This window comes from Lepidochelys kempii, chromosome 6 (assembly GCF_965140265.1).
Source record: "Lepidochelys kempii isolate rLepKem1 chromosome 6, rLepKem1.hap2, whole genome shotgun sequence".
In the NCBI taxonomy this organism is placed as follows: Eukaryota; Metazoa; Chordata; order Testudines; family Cheloniidae; genus Lepidochelys; species Lepidochelys kempii.
In genome coordinates, this window is record NC_133261.1 from 58,560,189 (window position 1) to 58,581,180 (window position 20,992).

General features: G+C 46.8%; 1 protein-coding gene across 5 annotated transcripts in view; it reads left to right on the forward strand.

The window, feature by feature from the left end:
- Positions 1–1,736: 1,736 nt before the first annotated feature.
- CD82 (CD82 molecule) overlaps positions 1,737–20,992 on the forward strand; it is a 63,642-nt gene continuing 44,386 nt past the window's right edge. The window contains exons 1-3 of one of the 5 annotated variants that reach the window (XM_073348069.1): positions 1,737–1,853; positions 3,104–3,182; positions 3,438–3,576. The gene's annotated coding sequence lies outside the window, so the exon portion shown is untranslated. The other 4 variants (XM_073348068.1, XM_073348071.1, XM_073348070.1 and 1 more) reach the window with 4 other exon arrangements.

The following is a 20,992-nucleotide window of genomic DNA, read 5'->3' on the forward strand; positions in this document are numbered from 1 at the left end:
AGACAGATCAAAATTTTAGTTGTGACAGAAGGAGAGAAGCCAGAGACTTGTTGTCTATGTCTCTCTCTTTCCTTCTCTAGCTCCTGTGCACTTGTACAGCCAGCGGTTTTGTTTGTTTGTTTGTTTTCTTTCTTTCTTTTTAAATTATAGTTGTATTTACATAGAGGTTCAAGTCAAGTGTGTACAACCAGTGATGGGAGGGAAGGGCCAAGTGTTAGTAGTTAAACATGAGTCACTGGGGAAAACAAGTTTACTATAGATCCCTATACAAAAACTGCATGCTAGTGACCTTGTGAAATGTCCAAAACTTAGGCAGACTCTTAGCCCTCATTTACACACAGATTTTGTACCAGTTTCACTATTTCTATTAGGGATGTGAATTTTTACTGACACAGTTATACCAATACAATCCCTAATATGGATGCAGTAATGCCAGTAACCTGGTCTACACTAGGAAATTAGATCAGTATAACTACATAGCTCAGGGGTGTGAAAAATCCACCCCTGAGTGATGTGGTTAAACCAACCTAACCCCCAGTGTAGACAGAGCTAGGTTGATGGGAGAATTCTTCTGTTGACCTAGCTACCAACTCTCTGGGGGGTGGATTACTTACGCAGATGGCAGAACCCTTTCTCTTGCTGTAGGTAGTGTATTCACTGAAGTGTTACAGCAGTGGTGTGTTTTAAGTGTAGACAAGCCCTTATACTGGTAAGCTTATACCCCTGCCCATACAGAAATAAGCCATACACATATAAGCACCTTTGTTTTGATGTTTAACTGCAGCCACTCTGGGGATTGTACCATTTAAACTATACTGGTATACTTCAAGAGATACAATTTTTGAGTGTGCTAACGTTTACCAGAGAGGAATGTCTCTGGTATCAATGTGACAGAAAAGATGATGAGGTGTTTTCTGCTCTGAAATATATAAGGCAAAGGGGAAAAGATATTTTTGGTAATTATTAAAAAGGATAAAATACCTTTCACTAAAGAGAGAGAAAGAAAAGCTATGGTGCCAACTCTTGTGACTTTATCACAAGTCTTCAAAGGATTGGCATTTATCTTAAAGCCCCAGCTCCTGGAGGCATGTGATGAAGTGAAAATCCCAGCTTTCCTCCCCAACTTTTTTTTTTTTTTAAAGTAAGTTTCTAGCCCTCAGGATTGCAGTGAAAAGCCTGAAAACCTGAAGCCAGTGCACTCTAAGACAAATCAGAACAATCCCAATTATGTAGCTAGGTATGTAAGTACAACCTCCTGATTTTTAAACCAGTTTCATAATCTTGGGGGCCTGACCCAGGAGGTTTGAATGCTTGGGATTGGCAGTACTGGAAAGAGAGAGCAGCAGGCTGCCCCTGTATAGCAATTCCCCCGCCGCCCCCCTCCAGAAATCTTCATGCTAACGGCGCCCAGACCCACGGCCCAGCAGCCCCTTTTACTAGGGATCACACTCCACAGGCAGCCGGGTGACTGCGCGGTCCGGGGGCAGGGATTCCTGCCCTTCAAGGCACAGCGTGGCACGGCAGGAAAAGACCCGCGCACTGACCCGGGCCGAGCTGGCTGAGCCCTGATCAGCGCCGAAAGCCGCTGGGGGAGGGAAGGGTTAAAGCGGGCTCGCAGTCGACGCGCAGCTGCCCGAAGCCATTGGGTTGGCTGGCTCGGCTCCAGCCTGGGCTGGGACGGGGAAGGGTTAAAGGGGTGAGGAGGCGTCTCCGACCTGCCCCAGGGGTTGGCGGTTGCAGCTGACTCCTCCTGGTCCGAGGAACTGAAAGCAGCGGGGGCAGGCCAGTAGCCACATCGACTGCGTCTCGGCGAGGGGAAGGAGCCTCTTACGCGCCGCTCGTCCCAGCTGCAGGTGAGAGCGCGGCGCCCTTCCCCGCCCCCCAGCAGGCGCCGCTCGCTCGCCCGCCCGCGGGCCTGGGCAGAGCCGGGAAAGGGGCCGCGCTTTGGAAACTTCCCGGGAAAGTGACCGAGAGAGTCCAGGGCGGGCGAGATGGGGAGAGGGGTCTGCAGCTGTGTAGGGGTGAGGGTACCTGCCCCCGGGGCACGGAGCTCTTCCCGGGGTTTCTCAACGCTCCCCAGCAGCTCCGGCTCCTTAACGGCCGTGAAGTGGGGTGTCCGGGCCCCGTAGCCGCATGTAAATGGGGCAGGAGCGCCGGGTCTCCCCGCTGCGTTCAGCGACCTCTCCGTGGGGGGGAGGGGGGAGGGTTGCTGATGCTCCAGGAGACCCCAGATTTCCCGGGGGTGGGGTCTCTGCCCCTAAGCAGAGTTTGCCCCCCTCCCGTGGAGGGGTTGGAGAGCGGTGGGCTGTGCCCCCCCCCCCCCCCCCGCCAAGTGGAGGCGTTGAGACCCGTAGCGCGTAGCAGGGCTGGTTTGTGTTCTCTTGATCTGGGGCCAAGCGCGACGGGCATGTCGTGGAAGGAGCTGCTGGTGTTGTAAATCAGCTCGGTAGGATCCCTTCCCTCCCCCCCCCCCCCCAGCTTGGGAGATTCCCTAGCACAATCCCCGCGTGTCCGTGTGTGTGTGTGTGTGTCACTGGAGCTGCAGTTGCGCCTGCCTCCCGGAGCGAGGGGGACTTTCCCAGTGGGCGAGATTAGACCGAAGCGTATCGAGGCTTTCACGAGCTGAGTGGTGGGAAACTCCGTATGAACTTTCCGGAGAAAGCGGAGGATCAGAAAACCCCGGGGACAGCGCGCCCGTCTGAGAAGGCGGGGGCCCTGTGCCTGGGGACTGTGGCGTACTTCTCTGGCACCCCTTGCACAGAGGGCAGCCCCTCCGGCTAAAATCCAGCCCGCGGGCCGTTTACTTCGCAGGGCCCGAGAGCGCACTAGGGGCTGCCAGTGGGAACGAGCGATCCCAGCCTGGAGGGGCTTGAACTGTCCGAGGCGGCAACTAGCCAGCAGCGATTATGGCTCTTTCTTCAGCTGCCTGGTTTGGAGGAAAACGTTAAAAGATCTGCGTTTAATGGAGTTTGTCTTTCGGTGCAAGCGGGTACCATTGCAATGCTAGATCTATATATAAATAACCTCTCGCTAACGTTTTCTAAATGGAGCTAATTTGACCTGCCACAGAGGACTTTTTTTTATTATTATTTTTTTGAAACAGAAAGAAAATTTATTGGTAACGCTTACAGAATTACCAAAGAAAACAAAACAACTATGCAACAAAACAACGCAAACAGAAGGTATAACACAGCAGCTTTCAGGAGGGAGAAGTGTTCAGGCTAGCCTGGGCCCAGAGCGGGGGGGCTTCCTCGACACTCGTGGTCTTCCACCCCCTCGAGTTACCTAGTGCCGCGCCCAGTGTCACCGATCCTCCCTCTCCTGAGAGTGCCCGGTAAGATGGGCACGGCTGCGGGGTGGGCGGTTTAGGGGTGGGGGGGTAGACACCCATGTATTACAGGACCCCTCCTAGATGACAGGAATGATGGTCTCCACAGCGGCAACGGCTGGGGCTGGTGTCTCTCGCCCTTCCCCTGAATCAAAGGGTCAGACGGAGGGAACCGGATGGGGTCACCGAGCAGAGAACCCCAGACAGCGCCCACTGCTCCTCGCCACAGAGGACTCTTCCTTAAGAAGGTTATTTACTTCAGAACACTTCTGTCTGACCCTTGGCCAAACAGCTGCGTCTGCTGGGAGCTGCCTTTACTTTGCCATGCTGGCTTCATTAAAAGCTGTTGTTCCTGGTGTGGGTTTAAACTCAAGGTAGCGATGGCACTGTAATGGGAAAGGACTGCCCTGAAACCTGAATGAAGCTGTAGCTGCTCCAGGGGGGTTTCTCCTGCTGGAATGCAGCAGCTGCTGCCAAGTTACTAGGCCTTAGCTGTGGTGGAGGCAGGTGCTCTGATCTCATTCAGCCATGCCAGCTTACTCCAGAAGCTAAGGTTGGAAAAGTCCCATTTTACTACCAGTGCAGGATTGTTCCCAATAATTCACAGTGCCTTGTGCAATCTGGTATAAGGATATCACCTGAGGCTCCTCCCATCAGCCTGTCACCTGTGATTGTTATCCAACCTAATAAATCTTGCTTCCTGTGGTACAGAGCTGTCTAATCTCTCTCCCTTCTTGATGTTTGCCTCTCCACTAACACAGGTGATTATCATGGTGTTTCTTCCACCAGCCAGTTTTGTTAATTGTTTCTTACCAAGCTAGCTCACTTGTTCCCCATATGTCATTCCCTCCACAGCTTCCTCATTGCTCTTAGGTCTGATCTTTTCTAAACTCCAACTTGTGTCAATATCTTGTAATGTGGTGCCCAGAACTGAATACTGTATGCCAGGTGTAGTCTTGCTAGAGCTGTATAAAGTGGCATTGTTGCCTTGCTGTTCAGTGATGCTACTGTATTCTGCTGCCTCGCAGAGTACCCTACAACACTGTGTAACCTCTGAGTTGCAGACACCTCAGGAATGGAGGTGGTTCGTAATGCTGAAAAGTTTGTAACTCTGAACAAAACATTATGGTGGTTCTTTCAAAAGTTTACAACTGAACATTGACTTAATACAGCTTTGAAACTACTAGGCAGAAGAAAAATGCTGCTTCCCTTTATTTTATTTTTTTTAGTAGTTCACATTTAATACAGTACTGTACTATATTTGCATTTTTTGTCTCTGCTGCTGCCTGATTGTGTACGTCCAGTTCCAAATGAGGGGTGTGGTTGACTGGTAAGTTTGGAACTCTAGTGTTTGGAACTCTGAGGTTCTACTGTATATACCACAGTGGCTTCAGTCTAAAGTGCAATGGAAACCTTGACCTAGTGGTCCATCTAAGCTTTTTCAACTGTAATTTTCAGTGTTGGTGCTAAAAGAAAAGGAGTACTTGTGGCACCTTAGAGGCTAACCAATTTATTTGGTGCTGAATGCTTCAGAGGAAGGTAACTGTAGGATACCAAGTAGTCTGGGACCCTTCGATTTTAGAGATGACATCTGTGTCCTATCACAGTGGTTAAAATCTGCTGGGATGCTCCGCAACTGTCCAGGACCAGTGGCAGGACATTCTTTGAGAGAGTCTGCTTTTTGAACTTTCTCCTTATGATGACCCACCGCTTGCCCTAGTGTTAAACTATACCTTTTAGACTGCAAGGATCACCTGTTCTTTCAGGCCTTTAGTTATCACTAAGGCAGGGGATGCGTATGCTACTTTTTTTGGCATAACTTATCTGTTTAGCTACTCAGATACCTTGCAGTAGAAATCATGCAGGAACTTAAATAGTTGGTAGGTTTTTTTCTGACCCTATTTGGTGATCAGCATATGGCTTAAGAAGCTGTACGTTATCCTGCCTAGTATTGCTGCACATGCTGCCTTTGTTCAAGTGAATGTCTGATCCTTCTTTTTGTCTGGAACTGTGATGAGCTTTTTTTAAAATTGCCTTAGTGTCCTACAGCTGAGAGCTTCACAGGCCACTTTTTTTTCCCCTTGGCTCAGTATAGTTATTCCTAACCCTTCTAAAATATATTTGCCTTGCCTTGAAGTCTTCCGGGGCATAAGTGTGCCACAATTATACACTAATGGTACTTGGGTGGCTTTGTTGCCTTGATAATGGGGCTCTAATGCTGTTCAATGTCCTAACAGGATCTGCAGAGACTTGTACTGAATAGGACAAATTCCAGAAGTGGTCAAGCCTGTTGCATCTAAAAAGGATGTTGCTAATGGTAATGGCTGAGAGCATCCATTGTAGTTCAATATATAGATGTTGGCTGTGAATGATCCACTTTGCCCTAGGAGTTGTGATGAGTCTGTTACAGTCTGAGAGAGGACTCATGGGAGTTGCATCTAAATCACACTGCAAGGCCACTGGATTCTGCAGGACTTTGGGAACTCTGTGGCAACTTCACTTTAAACAAATGGTAGTTTGAAAAAAGAGCAGCCCCTGTATATTTTGTCCTTTGTTCCTATGGTTTTCAGAGACAAGATGGGTGGGGTAATGTCTTTTATTGGACCAACTTCTGTTGGTGAACTAGAGGAGTTCTTGAATACACAAAATTCTTCTACAGGCTTTTGGAATATTGGAGACTTTACAAGATATATCTTTGAATCTTTCTTTTAACTCAGGGACAGAGCTTGGGATTTTGGCAGCTGGGGCTCTGTCCCTTGTCCACAACACTGGGGCACTAACACAGTAGTGACTTCGGTCCAAGAGTGCCCATTACAGAATCACCAGTGCTGCCACTTGCAATACCACGGGTTCTTTTGGACGTCTCTCATTCAAGTACTGAACAGGTCTGACCCTGTGTAGCTTCTGAGAACACAGCCTGATTGGCTGCACATGTGGATTCTGCACAAGTGCAAGTTTGGGACTGAAGGAAGGCTTCACAATCCTGGGATATGTGACAATTCCTCTCTACATAGGACTTGCACTTTGGGATACTACCATCTCCCCAGGCTGCCTCTGTCTGTGGGGGGTGAATGCTGCTTTTCTTCAATCTCTGATACTGGAGTCTGATGATACAGTGAAGTTGAATTAGTATGCAATACTCATGCTCACATGCCTTCTCAGAACTCTGAAAGTCAGAAACTTGTGGCTAGATTCCTACAGACTAGCGAGATTGATCTATTTTATAATGCCACAACTTCCATGGCAGAAATAGTATTGCAAAGAACTGTGGAGAGGAGGCTAGTGTTTCAATGACAACTTTGCAATCCCAGTAATGTTGCACATATTGCTGTATATAAGTATCTGATGACAAACTGGCTGCAAAGGTGACAGATCCTTGGTGCTTTATAGGATGGCTGAACAAGCACTGTACATGCAGACGCTGATGAGACATGGACCTGTGGAAAAGGAAGCAAATTGGCTTGGTTGTGCTCTGGGACACTTCCAGGTGGCACTCTTGTGGGTGTCCCAAGCACAGGATACTAGATTTGGTTGGAACAACTCACTGGAATATCATTGCCATTCCTGCACAGGCACAAACTGATATAGGGGTCTGGTACCAAGTGTCTCACTTGGAGCAAGAGTTCCAGCCCTTCTGTAAAAACATGAGATTTGTGTTCCTGAGGTACCTTGATGCTTGTTCACATTGGGATGTGTAAGTCCCCCAAAGCACCGGTTAGTCACCCTGAAAGCCAAGATCAAGATTCAGGGACAGTCCCCATTTAATGGAAGTGGATGGCTTTTTCTCTTGCTTCCTCTTCTGTTATCAATAGCACATGTGTAATTTCCTCTATGGGAGAAAAGTCTTTTGGACTAGAAGAACAGTTTCACTTAACCCAGCTGGTTTAGTCCAGACCCCAACTTGACTTTTTAGTTGATCTTATCTATTGTGCTGACCAGCAGCAGTTCCTGGGAAGAACACCCCCAGGGCTGTGTGTATGACAAGGTCGCTAAACACTTCCTGCTTCTGTGTGTGAGTGCACAGTGCTGTGAGTCTGAGTTATTAGTGTGAAACTGTGGTTGGGGCTAGGGAACCTGCTCCTCTCAGTATGGGGTGAAGGCAGCTGGGCGGATGCCTGAGGCATTCACTCAGTTTCATACCCATGCATGTGACAGACTGAGAGCTTCCTTCATAGGGCTAGCCCTACACAATTGCCTGGAGTCTCCTCCCTTGTGAAGACTTCACAGCTTTAATGATGCAGCTCATCTGGACTGTTCTTGTTCCAGTTAGCATGCCACTTTGTTTGGTCTCTCAGCACAGGCAGGTGCACCTGCCTGTGCTGAGATGCCCTACCAGGGCCTCTTCAAAGCTCAGTATCCAGGTGCTTGCATCTGCTCCTCTTCTCTGGGTGCCTCCTCCTTTCGTTCTAAGACTTCATCCAGTGTGACTGAACTCCATGTGGAGTTCTTAGCTTGACACTAGCTTCTCCTCCTCCTCCTTGCTGTGAAGATGTCTGAATTGGGGACAGAGCTTGAGGCATGTGTCACAGAGGAGCTCTAAAGTTATATCAACGCTACAGCCTATGTCAGTAAAACTTATGTCGCTCAGGAGGGTGAATATTCCATCTCCCGAGCGACACAGCTTACGCTGACATAAGTGCTTGCGTGTGCACAGCGCTATGTTGGCGGGAGAGCTTCTCCCACCAACATAGCTTCTGCCACTCATGGAGGTGGGATTTTTATGCTGATAGGAGAGCCCTCTCCTGTCGGCATAGAGCATCTTCACCAGACACGCTGCAGCGGCGCAGCTGTATCAGTACAACTGCACTGCTGCAAGCTGTGTAACTTAGAGACATGGCCTAAATTCTGGCCTGCTTCACAACAGTCTCAGGCTTGGCAGGCATTTTATATCCTGCTCCCTTCCTGTGCTTCTGTGGGGTCCATCAAAGTGTGAAGCTTTAAAGGAGGAGGATCTGTAAATAAATCTGAGATTAAAGTGGGGGGAAGGGGTATTCAAACTACTCCTGGAGCAGATTAGTCCCACAGAAGGCATTGTTGTTGGAATGGTCTGTAAATAAGTCTGTGGGACAGGTGGTGATAGGCTTGCTTCTAGGTCTTTGCATGGACCCTCAGCTTTCACTCGGCTAACACATTCTTCTCTTCCTTTTAAATATGTAAAGATCTAGTTTTTGGTAAGAAGCTTATGAGGTGTCTTACCATAGACCCTTGACCTATCTCTGCCTTTAAAGAGTTCTTCATTTGCATCTCAGGACCACAGGTTCACATCTAAATGGCATGTTACCCCTACACTGGCCTGCCCCAGAGCACAGTATGTTGGGATATGTAGTCTTTGTAAGACACATTGCCTTCATTAAAGATGTAAAGGTGGGGGATAAACCTGGCCCACTGGCTTCTCCTCTACCTAATTCACTGTGTTAAAGGATAAAAGTCCAGTTGACAAAACTAGAAGAAAGAGGGGATTCTGTGGACTCCTACCCCTTTCATTTAGGGCTATCAGGAATGGGAACTCCTCCATCAGATGATAATTAAAAATGGATGTTTAGAGGGATAGTTATAGGAAATGTCTTCCCTTTGGAGACCTTTGTTTAATTATATGCGTCCAACAAATCTAAACCTCCAACTCTTCAGGTAACTTGTAAATATCTCCTGAATGATGAGATTAAGAAGAAGCCTAGAGTAGATGTTTTTAAAGGCAGGTCTCAGCATGGTAAGAAGTTAATGGTGGAGGCACCCAGGCACTTGTGTTAGGGCTGATGGTCAATATACCATGGAACAGGGGCTAGGTAGAGTAGCACTGGCAGAACTGATTAATACTCTGCATAGGATACTCAAGAGTAGGGAGGATTGTAAAGACAATGGCTGACTTAAAACTGGGCAGCATAAGTGTAATGCAAGGTACTGGGAAGAGTGATTTGAACACCCTGTGCACACTGACAGTTTCAGAATTCACTATAATCTCCCAGAAGAAAGATTGAGGGGTTACTGTGGGCAGTTTACAAAGATGATTGCTTACTGGGCAGTGGCAGTCGGAGTCAATAAAACATTAGGTTGTAAAGACAGGGATTTAGAACAACATAGGAAATGCTGTAAACCAAGGGCAGCCTCACCTTGTGTCCAAGTTCAGTCACATCTCAGATATGGCAGAAATAGAAAAACCCTTAAGGAGGGTAGTTGAAACTAATTCAAGGCAAAAGAAGGGGAGGGAAGAGGCAAACAGTCTTCAGTGCCTTGTACCTTCCTAGGGAAAGAGGCGGCACAGACAATAACTGGATATTCCAATTTACAGAAGGACCTGTAGAATTCAGACAACCACACTAGAACTAAGCAAAAGAAAATACATTACATGATATTTGTATTGAACATGTGAAACTTGCTGCCCCATGTTGAGGCAAATAGCAAATCTGGTATCTATAAAGCCTAACAGCTGGAAAGTGCCAGTTCATTAGGGATTACAGAATTTGTAATAAAGCTTCCAAGGGCCATCCATGCTCATGTGTCAGAGCATAAAGAGGTGACCAGCTGGGGTCAGGAAGAAACATTTCCTAACTACTCTGCAATATAGCATTGCACAACTGTGTGTGCTATAGGTTTATCCCTGTTTGTGAAGGCTGTGGCCACTGTTGGGGATGGAACAGATTACTGACTTGTTCCAATATGACAGTTTCTGTGATTGAGAACTGGAGAATACCATGTCTGGCTTTTGCATGCAAGGATATCAGGGCTGCTGGCTGTCCTGTAAAAGGAGGATCATTAGCTATTGAGATACAGGCTTCCCTATTCAGGGCTGAAGGAAGTCACCTATCCTTTGCATATCTGACTTCAGAGCAGCAGGTGAGCAGCTTGCCATCTCTTCTGCAGTTGGAATGTACTGTGTGAATTGGCAGCCTAGATGGCTGGCTTGTGAGCAAGCTAAAGGTGTTTTGGGATGGGGAGTAGGTAAATCTCCTGTGGGGAGCCACATACTTGAGCAGGAACTTCACTTAAGCTGTCTCAGCTGTTGACTGCATCCCCTCGCTTCCATACCGTAACTGCCTATACAGACACCCTCTCTGTTACCCGTCGTGGAGTGTGACTGACTTGAACTGCACCATGTTCCTTTGTGCTAAATCCTTTGGAATGTCCATCTTGCATTCAGTGACGCAGTAGCTCTCATACAGGCTAGAATGAGAGTACCGAGGGGCATTTTAGACCTTTGCAATGCAAGCTATCTTAGACTGAATCCCCATGAAACATTACATTAGTGAGCTTCTGCCAGGAGCTAGTTTCCATTTGGTCAAACGCTGTGAAGTGGCATAGAGATCTGAGGAAAAACTTGCATATGCTAGGGCAAATCAGAGACACAGCCTCTCAGCTGCAGGGGAGTTCTGCTAATCTGGGCTCAGAAATATGAGCATCTTGTAAGTGGCCATGTTTTTTTCTGTTCAGGTAGAAATAACCAAATGTACAGCCCTATGCTATATAGGGGGCAGGGTATAGAAATAACCCATTAAACATGGATGCCCAAACTTTGATAAGATCCACGTTGGCTGCTAACTTGCATTAGGGTTTAGATTTACACAGACATTCCTCAGCCATAATGCCTGCCTCATTCTTTGATGGATGACTAGAAACTTGCGTGTCTGAGATGTCAAAGGTGACTTAAAAGCTGAACTGCACGGTGTATGTTTTGGCTCTACCCTCGTACTAAACTTACACAGAAAGTGACTATAGGCTGGGTTTAGGATGCTGCTGGCTGGCTGGGCTTTGTGCTGTGCTGCAAGTGGAGAATCTCCTGGTTTAGCTGCTATTGGATTCTTGGGTAACTCCCGTCAGTGAAGTCACCCAGCATGCTACACACAAGGTGTGTTAACCAGGAACCAAGAAGCTTTTTCATCAGTGGCATTACTGTTATAAACTTGCCAGTTTTCAGGGAGAAATGTGGCCTCTAGTCTCTGTTCTCAGTTTCACTGTTGATATCTCAGGCTAGCTGGGCCAGGTCTTTAGCTGGAGTTGCATGTCAATTGCTGCAGTTATGAAACTACTTCCCTGCTTGTTTATAAATCAGATGGGTATGGAATTCTCTGGGTGTGAACCTGGTGATGGGCCCAGTCCCTAGCCTCACCTTTGTAATTTGTGCAATAATTCTGTAAGGTTTACGTGCTCTGCCTTGCCCCGCAGCCAAGACCTTCTATCCTTAACCCTCGCAGAGCTGGCCATCCAGATATGAATGTTGGTATGCAAGTTGTATTGGGTTGCAAGCTGGTTTGTGTGGGGGGGGTGTGTGGTGTGTTTTGTTTGTGTGTTTTTTTTTTTTTTTTGGGGAGGGCTAAGTGGGACCAGCTCATCCTTCCTTGTAGGATAGGATGTGTTCTTGTGATGAGACCTATCACCCTCTTCTTCCATGTGCCCAATCCCTGAGTCAGGCTTCCCTTTGTCCTCTGCAACAAGGCAGCATGGTTTAGTGGACTGGGTGCTGTACTGGGACTAAGGACGCTACTGATCTGCAAGTTACTTCACCTTTTTGAGTCTCTGCTCTCCTCCCACCCTCTTAAATAGAAGAAACAGGTCTTTTAAGCTCTTCAGGGCAGAGACTGTCTCTTACTAGCACAATGGGAGCAGTGCTACAACAATACAAATGAAGTTCTTAAACTTCATGGCTCTAGCCTTCAAAACTCTGCTCTGCAGCTCTGATTTGTCTGTTCTCTCCCCCCCTTCACTCTCCAAACACTTTCCCATGCTGCTCACCTGGTGTAAAAGGCCCTCCCCATCAGTCTTTCAAGCTGCCACCCTCTTCCTGCATTCAAGATCCTCCCTGAATACACTTTCTCTGAAAGGCCCATGAAAAACCCTTATGAACTCCCAAGTTTTTCCTCCTTCTGGGATGTGCAGTTGGTGTTCTGATCTGCCTCTTATACTGTAAGCTATTTGAGGCAGGAACTGGCTTCATTGAAGGTCCTGTGCAGCACAGAGCAAGTACTAATCTTATAATGGCCCATATCTAGAAGGGGGTTAACTGCATATGAAACAAGGTAAAGTGTACAGCCTTTCTGGCCATTCCTTCTGTCTCTTACTGCTGCTAGTGAGAATGGGCCCTGGATGGGAGAGCTGAATGGGAATCTGCAGGAGGGGCATGAGGTGAATAATGGGAGTGGAACAATGGCTGTCTGGGGCCATGACACTTACAGAATGGGTAAGGGGGCTGGGGAGGTGGCTAGTAGCAAGATGCTGGGCCCCTGTGGGTCAGACACAGCCCTCAATAGCAAGCCTCAGTCGCTTTTTGGCATCACAAAGCAACTGCCACCCCATCCCCTCCTCTCATTAACAATCCTGACATAGAACTTGATGTGGTGCAGAATCAGATGTGGTGGCTGCCTGCTCATATGTAGAAGTGGCAAAAGTCAAATGGCTCCAGCTAGTCTCCTCCTTTACCCCACACCCCCACCTCAGAGGTATGTGCTGGGGAAGGGCGATACTATAGGAACAGACTGGAATTAGGGTTGTCAACTCTGAAGCTATTTTGGGAGATTTTTTTTTTTCCCCAACATGATGTAATGTCGTCTTTTTTTTTTTTTTTTTTAAGCATTTCCTGGAAGGTTAGCAACCCTAACCTGAATGAATGAGCTCTGAATGTATTAGAGTAAAATGGAGTAACTGAGCATCTTGGTTTGACTATTTGGAAGATCATCTTCCTGGTTCCTGAAGAGTGGGCCTGGATGTGACCACAGCCATTCTGGGTGGAAGGTGAAAGGGGTTGGCCTGTGTCCTAGCACATCTTGGTAGGCAAGGGGTGCTGGAATGGTTTTATAGGGTGCTGTGAGCCATTGAACCAAACTGTAAACCCTGTATACAATGGAAACCACTTTAAGTCAGGGGGTGCAGCAGCACCCCCTGGACCTGTAGTTCTAGCACCTATGTTAGGGATGAGGACTTTTTTCTTTACAGGCCCACACAGAAGGGTCTGTCTAGACTAGTGTTCTTGCTCCCATTTTAACTAGCTAATTACAGAGTGCTCATACTAAAACACACCTAGAGGAAACACTTGTGGAGTGTCTAGGTTAGCATATGACAAGTTGTGTTAATTTGAATTAGCTGGCAGTCAATTAACTAGTTTCTGCTCCTATATTAACTCTAAACTAGATGTACAGTGGCATATTTTGCTTTCTGTCTAGGCTGGAATTTCATGGTAGTACATGTTGGCTAACCTGCCACTAACTCCGTCTAGAGCCTTGTCTTAGTAGGAAAAAAGGTGTAATCTAACCTGCTAAATCCTAGTGTAGACAAGGCTGTTAATTGGTTGAGGTACTGCCTGTGGGGGAGCTAGGCTCTAACTTAACCCATCTTTAGGACATGTTAAAAGTAGTGTGTCTTGATGAGCATGTACTAGAAGGCAAGGTAGACAATAGTTGAACATAAACCCCTTGTCTAGACTACAATTTGAGGTGTTATCTAATGGAAGAGTGACTTGGTGTGACTTTAACTCGCTCCCCCACCTTTTCCCTGATTCAAATAAAATATATTAATTTCAATTTAGCTGATAGCCCCATACTGAGGGAGCCACAATGCATTTTAAGATTTGCTGCCTCTACGTGAGGATTTTAAAACATTATCTCTTAAACACCTTGTACCCTAATCTAGCCATTGTTGACAGCTCTTCCCCATTTCTAATTGACTGAGAGTGGGACCTGGTCCTTGACTATTTCTTGATTTGGTTAGCTAACTTTGTGCTGCTATCTGAAGATGTAAAGTGCTGCAGAATCCAGGTGTGTTGTTTCTATATTGCCTGCAGATGCTGGGCCCTTACTTTCAGTTGGGAGATTACATGGCACTCTCTTTAAATGAGAGAATTTAATGGGATCATGTAGTTCCTTAGGGAGACTTCCTACCATTGAGTGTCTATGAGCAGGCAGGAGGGGCTTCAACTCTCTAGGACATCAAATTCTGGAAGTCTCAAATTCTGTTGAAGTGGGTGAGTCAACTCTGCCAAGCCCTGTTTCCAAGAACTCCTTGGAACACTTAATCAGCTCCTTATTACACTCCTGACAGATCCCCATTTTTCAAAATGGGGATACCTGGAATGACCAGGTTCTTACGGCATCAAGTTCAGGATCTCATATCGAGGGGAAGTGACATGTCACTTGACATGTCAAGTGAGGGTACCTTGGGAGTACCTTGGGAGGGTACCTTGACACCCTCCCCAGTGGTCTTGAAGATGGCATTGGTTCTGAAGTCTCATCATTCATGCATCCCAAACACCAGGTGTTCTACAATGGAACTAGCATATGGTCTTGGCTCTTCTGAAACTCTACTTTCAGAGTGAAGTAGATGGGAATATTGATTCTAATCTGGTAGCCTCCTTGTGGCAGTGGCTTATGTTGAATCCAGCAGTGAAAGGCAAAACAGAATTCCCTAATGCACTGAGCAATGCTATGTGTGGGTAAAGAGGAGAAATAATTCCTTCCTGGCACATCTGGTAACTCTTGGGCCCTGAAGGGACCTTTGATTCCCTCAGCTTTTTATAGCATGTATAACTAGAATATCAGATGCACAATTATCATCCGATTGTTAAATTTAGTGGCGGCCTTAACTGTTCTGACTGAATAACTGGAATGGTGTTTTGTGCAATAATTGCTCTCTGCTTCCATTAAAGATGGAATAATTTCACTATAAGGCTTTTGCTTATAAAATCACCTACATGGTGTGAAACTTGGAGCTGGAACAGTTCCCTCACAATACCAGGACGCTGGCTGAAACAAATGACAACCTAAGGAGAGCTCACACATTCCTGCATTTTAGTTGCTCCTGTGCCTGGGAGCTCAATGCAGAGCTGTCTGGTGGGCCGTGTACATGCATACTACTAAGCAAATAGACAGATGAGCCAAAGATGCAGTTTCTTGCAGTGGTTCATCCTTCAGCTGAAGGTGGTGGTGATGTATCCTATAGAGCAGGGGTGGGCAAACTACGGCCTGGGGGCTGCATCCAGCTCTTCAGATGTTTTAATCCGGCCCTCAAGCTCCTGCTGGGGAGCAGGGTTAGGGGCTTGCTCTGTGCGGCTCCTGGAAGCAGCGGCATATCCCACCTCTGGCTCTTATGCTTACCGGCAGCCAGGGGGCTCCGCATGCTGCCCCCACCCCAAGCGCCACTCCCTCAGCTCACATTGGCCAGAAAATGGGGCCAATGGGAGCTGTAGGCGTGGCACCTGCAGATGGGGCAGTGTGCAGAGCCGCCTGACCACACCTCCACATAGGAGCCAGAGCGGGAACATGCCACTGCTTCTGGGAGCTGCTTGAGGTAAGAATCACCTGGAGCCTGCACCCCTCACCCCCTCCATGCCCCAGCCCTGATTGCCCTCCAAACCCCTCAGTCCCCCTCTCCTGCACCCCAAAGCCCACAGCCAGAGCCCCCTTCTGCACCCTGAACACCTCATTTCTGATCCCACCTCAGAGCCCTCGCCCCCAACCCCCAATTTCATGAGCATTCATGGCCCACCATACAATTTCCATACCTAGATGTGGCCCTCAGGCCAAAACATTTGCCCTCCCCTGCTGTAGAGGTCAGGGTAGGGACTAGGAGTTGAACTTCTGGGTTTTATTTCACAGTGCTGCTCCAATGTACTGTGAGAAGTCAGATCCTCCATTTGTGTGCCTATGTACTTTAGCCCCTTCGTAGCTTAATGTCTGAATCAAACATTCAACTTACTTTTGTACTTCACAGGGGACCCATGAAAGTATTTATCCTATTTTACAGATTCTATTTTTTTCCTTTTTGAGGGGGTGGGAACTGATGCAAAGAGTGCTCAAGATCAGTTTGTGATGGAGCTAAAAATAGACACACCACCCCCATCCCATCTCCTGAGTCCAAGTCTACTAACTTAACTACAGGACTATCCTGCCTTTGCTGACTCCTTTCCAAAATGAGGGTACTTGCCTAGGTGCTGAGGTGTAGTTAATATATGTAAAGCATTTGGAGATCCTTGGATGAAAGGTGCTGAACATAGCAGCCTTAAAGAGCCCAAAGGGCAGCCTTCCAGCCTGTGCTCCTGCTATCTCCTCTCAGGCGAGTGTTCTAAATTTGCATCACAGTGATCACTGAAGAACATAAGACACTTCAGTAACTGGAAAAAGCCGCCCAGCCTGCCTTGTTTTTGGTTCAGCTTAACCCATTTTCCAAACTGTCAAATGCATAAGTAGGACACTGTATGAATGTAAATCAGGAGACTCTAAAGTCTCCCTGAAACAGATCCAGCTTTTAAAACTTACTCTCTTCTGCAACTGCCAAATTCCTGGAGAACTTATCCCATATGTCTGACAGGACTGCTTCACGCCAAGAGGAATGGTTCTCTTTATACCGATGCAGAGGTCGGTTGGAGTGATGGTCTGGCTTTCTTAGGACAGTGTTTGATCAGAGAGAGGAGTGACGCTAACTGTAGGTGGCAGGGTTCAGTATAAGGCTTGGCAAGCCTGTAATTGACTAATATTCTCATGTCACTCCAGTTAAATCTGGTAGAATCATCTGCTTGTACCACATGCAGTCTCTGGGAGAGCAAAGCGCCTGCGTATGTCACTTAAATCTTGTCACTGGGGCTGTCCCAGGCTGGGTGCAACTGAAAGGCTTTCTGACCTTGCAGGGATGGTAGGAACTTCTCTTCCAGCTGGCTTTGTATAGCAAAGGGACTGGATTGTTTGGTGTTTGCCTTCTCTAATGAGACTTCTATTGCAACACTTCATTTAAACAAATGCTTTGGCTACAAATCAAGTAGTTTCACTGCAGCTTCTGTAACTCCCTTTGTAGTCTTTGCTGAATGGCTTGCTTCCTATAGCACTGCTCCTTGCTGTCACTAGACAAACACCTGCAGCAGTAGCTGTGAGGTTGATAAGGCCTGATGGGGAAGAGACTGCTTTTTCCCCTCCAGTGGCAGAAGCTGTCTTGCACAGGGTCCTGGTATTTCAGGTAGCTTCCATAGCAAATGCCAACGGGACTGGCTCTTAAAATGCCCAATTTAAAACATGCTGTGGCTTTGTACATGAAATTGAGGCACCCAGGAACACTCAGCACATTGGGGTGGGGGGCTGGCTAGACTCTAATGTATCATGTGTAGGGGAACTGTCAACAGACTGTGCCACTCATAGTAATGGGACAGACCCTTTGGGGAGGGAAGGGGGAGAGGCTCCCAGTTCTTGAGCAGGAAGAAGGGGAGTGTCTCAGACATCCATTTTTAAAGTGATTAATATAAAGACAACTTCCCTTCTTTAGAAATGGCAGGTCCTTTAAGTAGGAAGGGTCTATATATTTCTCTCAAACTTTACCTGTGACTTATTTGATATCCTTACAATGCACGCTGCTGGCTGCATCGGGCACAATGCACTCCAAAAGTTCAGGATATTGGGTCATGCCACAGCATTTGTCTCAGTTTCTATGACTTGCTGACCTTATGCTCGTATCCGCTGCTGCCAGGCTTATCTGCTAGTGACAGGGTTGTGAAGTTTGCTTGGGTGCAATGAATCCTGTTGCACTTGATCTCATGGGACTGTTGAGACCACAGCAGGAAACTAACTTCATGGATGGAAGGAAGTGGTGATGACAGATGTAGACTGGATTTGGTGGTAGCCATCTGGTGGCTCATGGGTTTCAACATTGTTCCTTTAATATCAGGGTCCCATCATACTGGAGATTTGGGATCTCTGAAGTTTATCTAAAAGCTTCCACTAAACTATCTTGACATGAGGGCAGCGCCTCCCCGCTGAAAGAGCTGTGCAGCCAATGCATTCCTTTCCCTCATCCTTGCTATTCTCTTTACACAAGAAAGGCCATTTTGCACTGCAGCCACGTGGCTTTCTAGGAGGCTCTTGCATATAGTATCTGGTAGGTAGTATGAGTTCTGCCTACTGGGCTTAGACTTTGTACTCTGCTCCAGGAAGTTGTGGTCCTGGTTCTGATGGAGTTGGATTCATGTCCCAGGGCTGACACTGCAGTGCAGAGCCAGGAATGTGGTGGCTGTTGCCATTATAAAGGGGTGTTGCTACTAATCTCTAAGGTATCCATATGGAGCTTAAAGCCTCATAGGAGTAGGTCCATTTGAGCAGGGTGCCTGCATTTCAATGCTATAACTAAGGACTGTAGAAAGTCCAACTGATCGGCATGGAAAGGGAGCAATACTGTGTCTGGCAAACTTCATAGGGAATTGTAGATGCCATATTTGCCAGGACAGCGGCCCTTGCTATTTTAGTGACCTTACTGTATTTTTCTTACAGTAAGTGTCACATTGTTAAGTGCACTTAACAATGTGACACTTACTGTAAGAAAAATACAGTAAGGTCACTAAAATAGCAAGGGCCGCTGTCCTGGCAAATATGGCATCTCCATATTAAATCAATCATATTAAATCAAACCAATGGAAAGGATAGGCAGTAGTCTGATCTAGATGGTCACTGTATTGGAGATCTTGGATTATGGTGCAGTTAGAGAAGGTCACAAAAATGCATTACTTTTTCTTCTGATGAGGTAGACCAGGGTCTGAGAAGCATCAGGCAACTAATAGCCGGAGGCTTTATAGTAAAATCCAGGGTGAGTCCACCAGCAAAGTCCAGATGAACAACATGAAGATCCCAGTGCCAGAAGTGGAAGGGTGCTGGGATTTCCTATCCCTATGATGGACCGTCTGAGCAAAATCCAGGGGCATGTGTCTGCCTCTGTCTAGTAAGTGTTCTGCTAAACTTACACCTACGTAACTCTCCTATCTTCTTCCCCACAACTCCAACACAGAGCACAAAGAATGCCCTTTTCTTCTCCCTGCCTTCCTTATTTCCAAGGGTCTCTTGGGTAGAGGGTCTCCACCATCCTGCTTCTCCCATAGCCTCCAATGTTGGGTGGTTTGACCTCTATGAATAATTCCAGTGATTACTGCCCTTAAGCTTCTCAGCAGCAGTAGAATGGAACCAGTATTATTTGGGTCCCCCTCCTTTCTGCCCTCAGGCTTTTTTGGTCACAACCATGAAACTGACCTGTTTGTAGGCTCTGAGAGGTGATACTGGGTTGGTGGGGGCAGGGAGAGTCTTTAAATTTTCAAGCTTTTCTTTCTAACCATATGTATAGAACTCGGGTGGGGAGCGGGGGACGGTGTGCTAATAGTTCAAATTCTGCAGCAATTAATGGCTTAGTCCTTGCTCAAATTGCCAAGGAAAGGTTCCTACACACCTCTAGGGAGTAAGACAGTAAGTTTGAGCTCCCAGCCCTTACAGGTCCCTGGAAAGGCTGATGAGAAGCCTAAGGGAAGGCTGTAGTTCATCAAAGGTTTAAATTCTGAGAAATGTACTAGTGTGTGACTTTGGTTTCCGTTCTCTGTTTTCAGACTACTTCCCTCTTCTGGGGTGCTAAGCAAACTTATTTTTATTTTGTGAACAGGAACCCAACAGTGGAAAGTCCTCCTTGTCTCTTCTCTCCTCTTCTCTTCTCTCCCTCCATGATGTCATGGCCTATCTATCTCCACAGAGATTAAAATATCTCCACCCCTTCTCCCCCGCCCCCTCCCCAAAACAACCAAAAGATAGTTTTAAGTCTTTCTCCTCTTCTCAGCAAAAATTCCATACGAAGGAAGCAAGTCTGTGCAGGCCTATCTATGCAAAGTAAGTGTCAAGCTGAGCTGCTGCAGCTTCTGAATGATGAGGGGTTTTTTGGGTGGTGGTGGGGGAGACACTTGCGGATTTTAGGGATGAACTCTACAATTCAGGGTGGGTTTTGTGTGTGGTTTTTTTGTTTTGTTTGCGCCTCTCCTTATTAAAGCAGGTTTGGGGATTGTACTTGTGCAGTACCAGCCCAGTGCAGACTCTATTCTGATAACTTTGTTCTGTCCAGTGCTAGGTGGACGGTGGGTGGGATTTACATGAGCCCAATGAGTGAGGTATAGTCTGTCCCTGCTGGCCTTGAATCCTGAACTCAAGAACTCTCCTTATACAAGCCTGCCATGAGGCTGGCTTAACTGCATGTCAGCTCCTGGAGCTTGCTTCTCCACAGAGGGAAATGAGGCGCCTCAGAACAAGTTCTATATTAACTTATACAGCAAAATGAAATATTAAATAGGACTCTGCCTTCAAGACAGTGAGTTGTTGTACCAGTCTCTCTCTGGTATTGCTGATGAAATGGGGGAGGGGACTTGGCTTACAAATTTAAAGCCAGTAACAATAATTGCATCCCCATTTTTAAAACAAGTCTTATTTCATCCCCACTTCTCCCTTCAAAGCTGTTAGAGGCAATGTAGTCAAGTGTCATGGTCCCGTTCTCTTCTCCCCCCCCCCCCTCCTTGAATTGCCAATTTAAGTGTCTGTCTCTTTAAACAGCAATATAAATAGAAATGTTTAATAGACACTCTCCATATTTACACCTCTGTCAGCAGTGTTGGGAGCATCACCGTGGTGCATGGGAACCAGAAGGCAAAACTGGCTAGTTGAAGCTATATTGTACTCCAGTGAACTAGATTTGTGGCTAGTCTTAATTTGGTATTTTTAGTCAATTTCAAAAAATGAACTAAATATAGTCTTGGTGTTGCAAGTGTCCCAGTCCCCTGACAAATGCTGTGCAGTGAGTCAGTTTCCCCGCATTTCAACAAGGGAAACTATCTGACTACTGTCCAGCCAGTTTCATAAAGAGCACAAACCTAAAATAACAGACAACTTTTTATCTCTGAATCTAAGT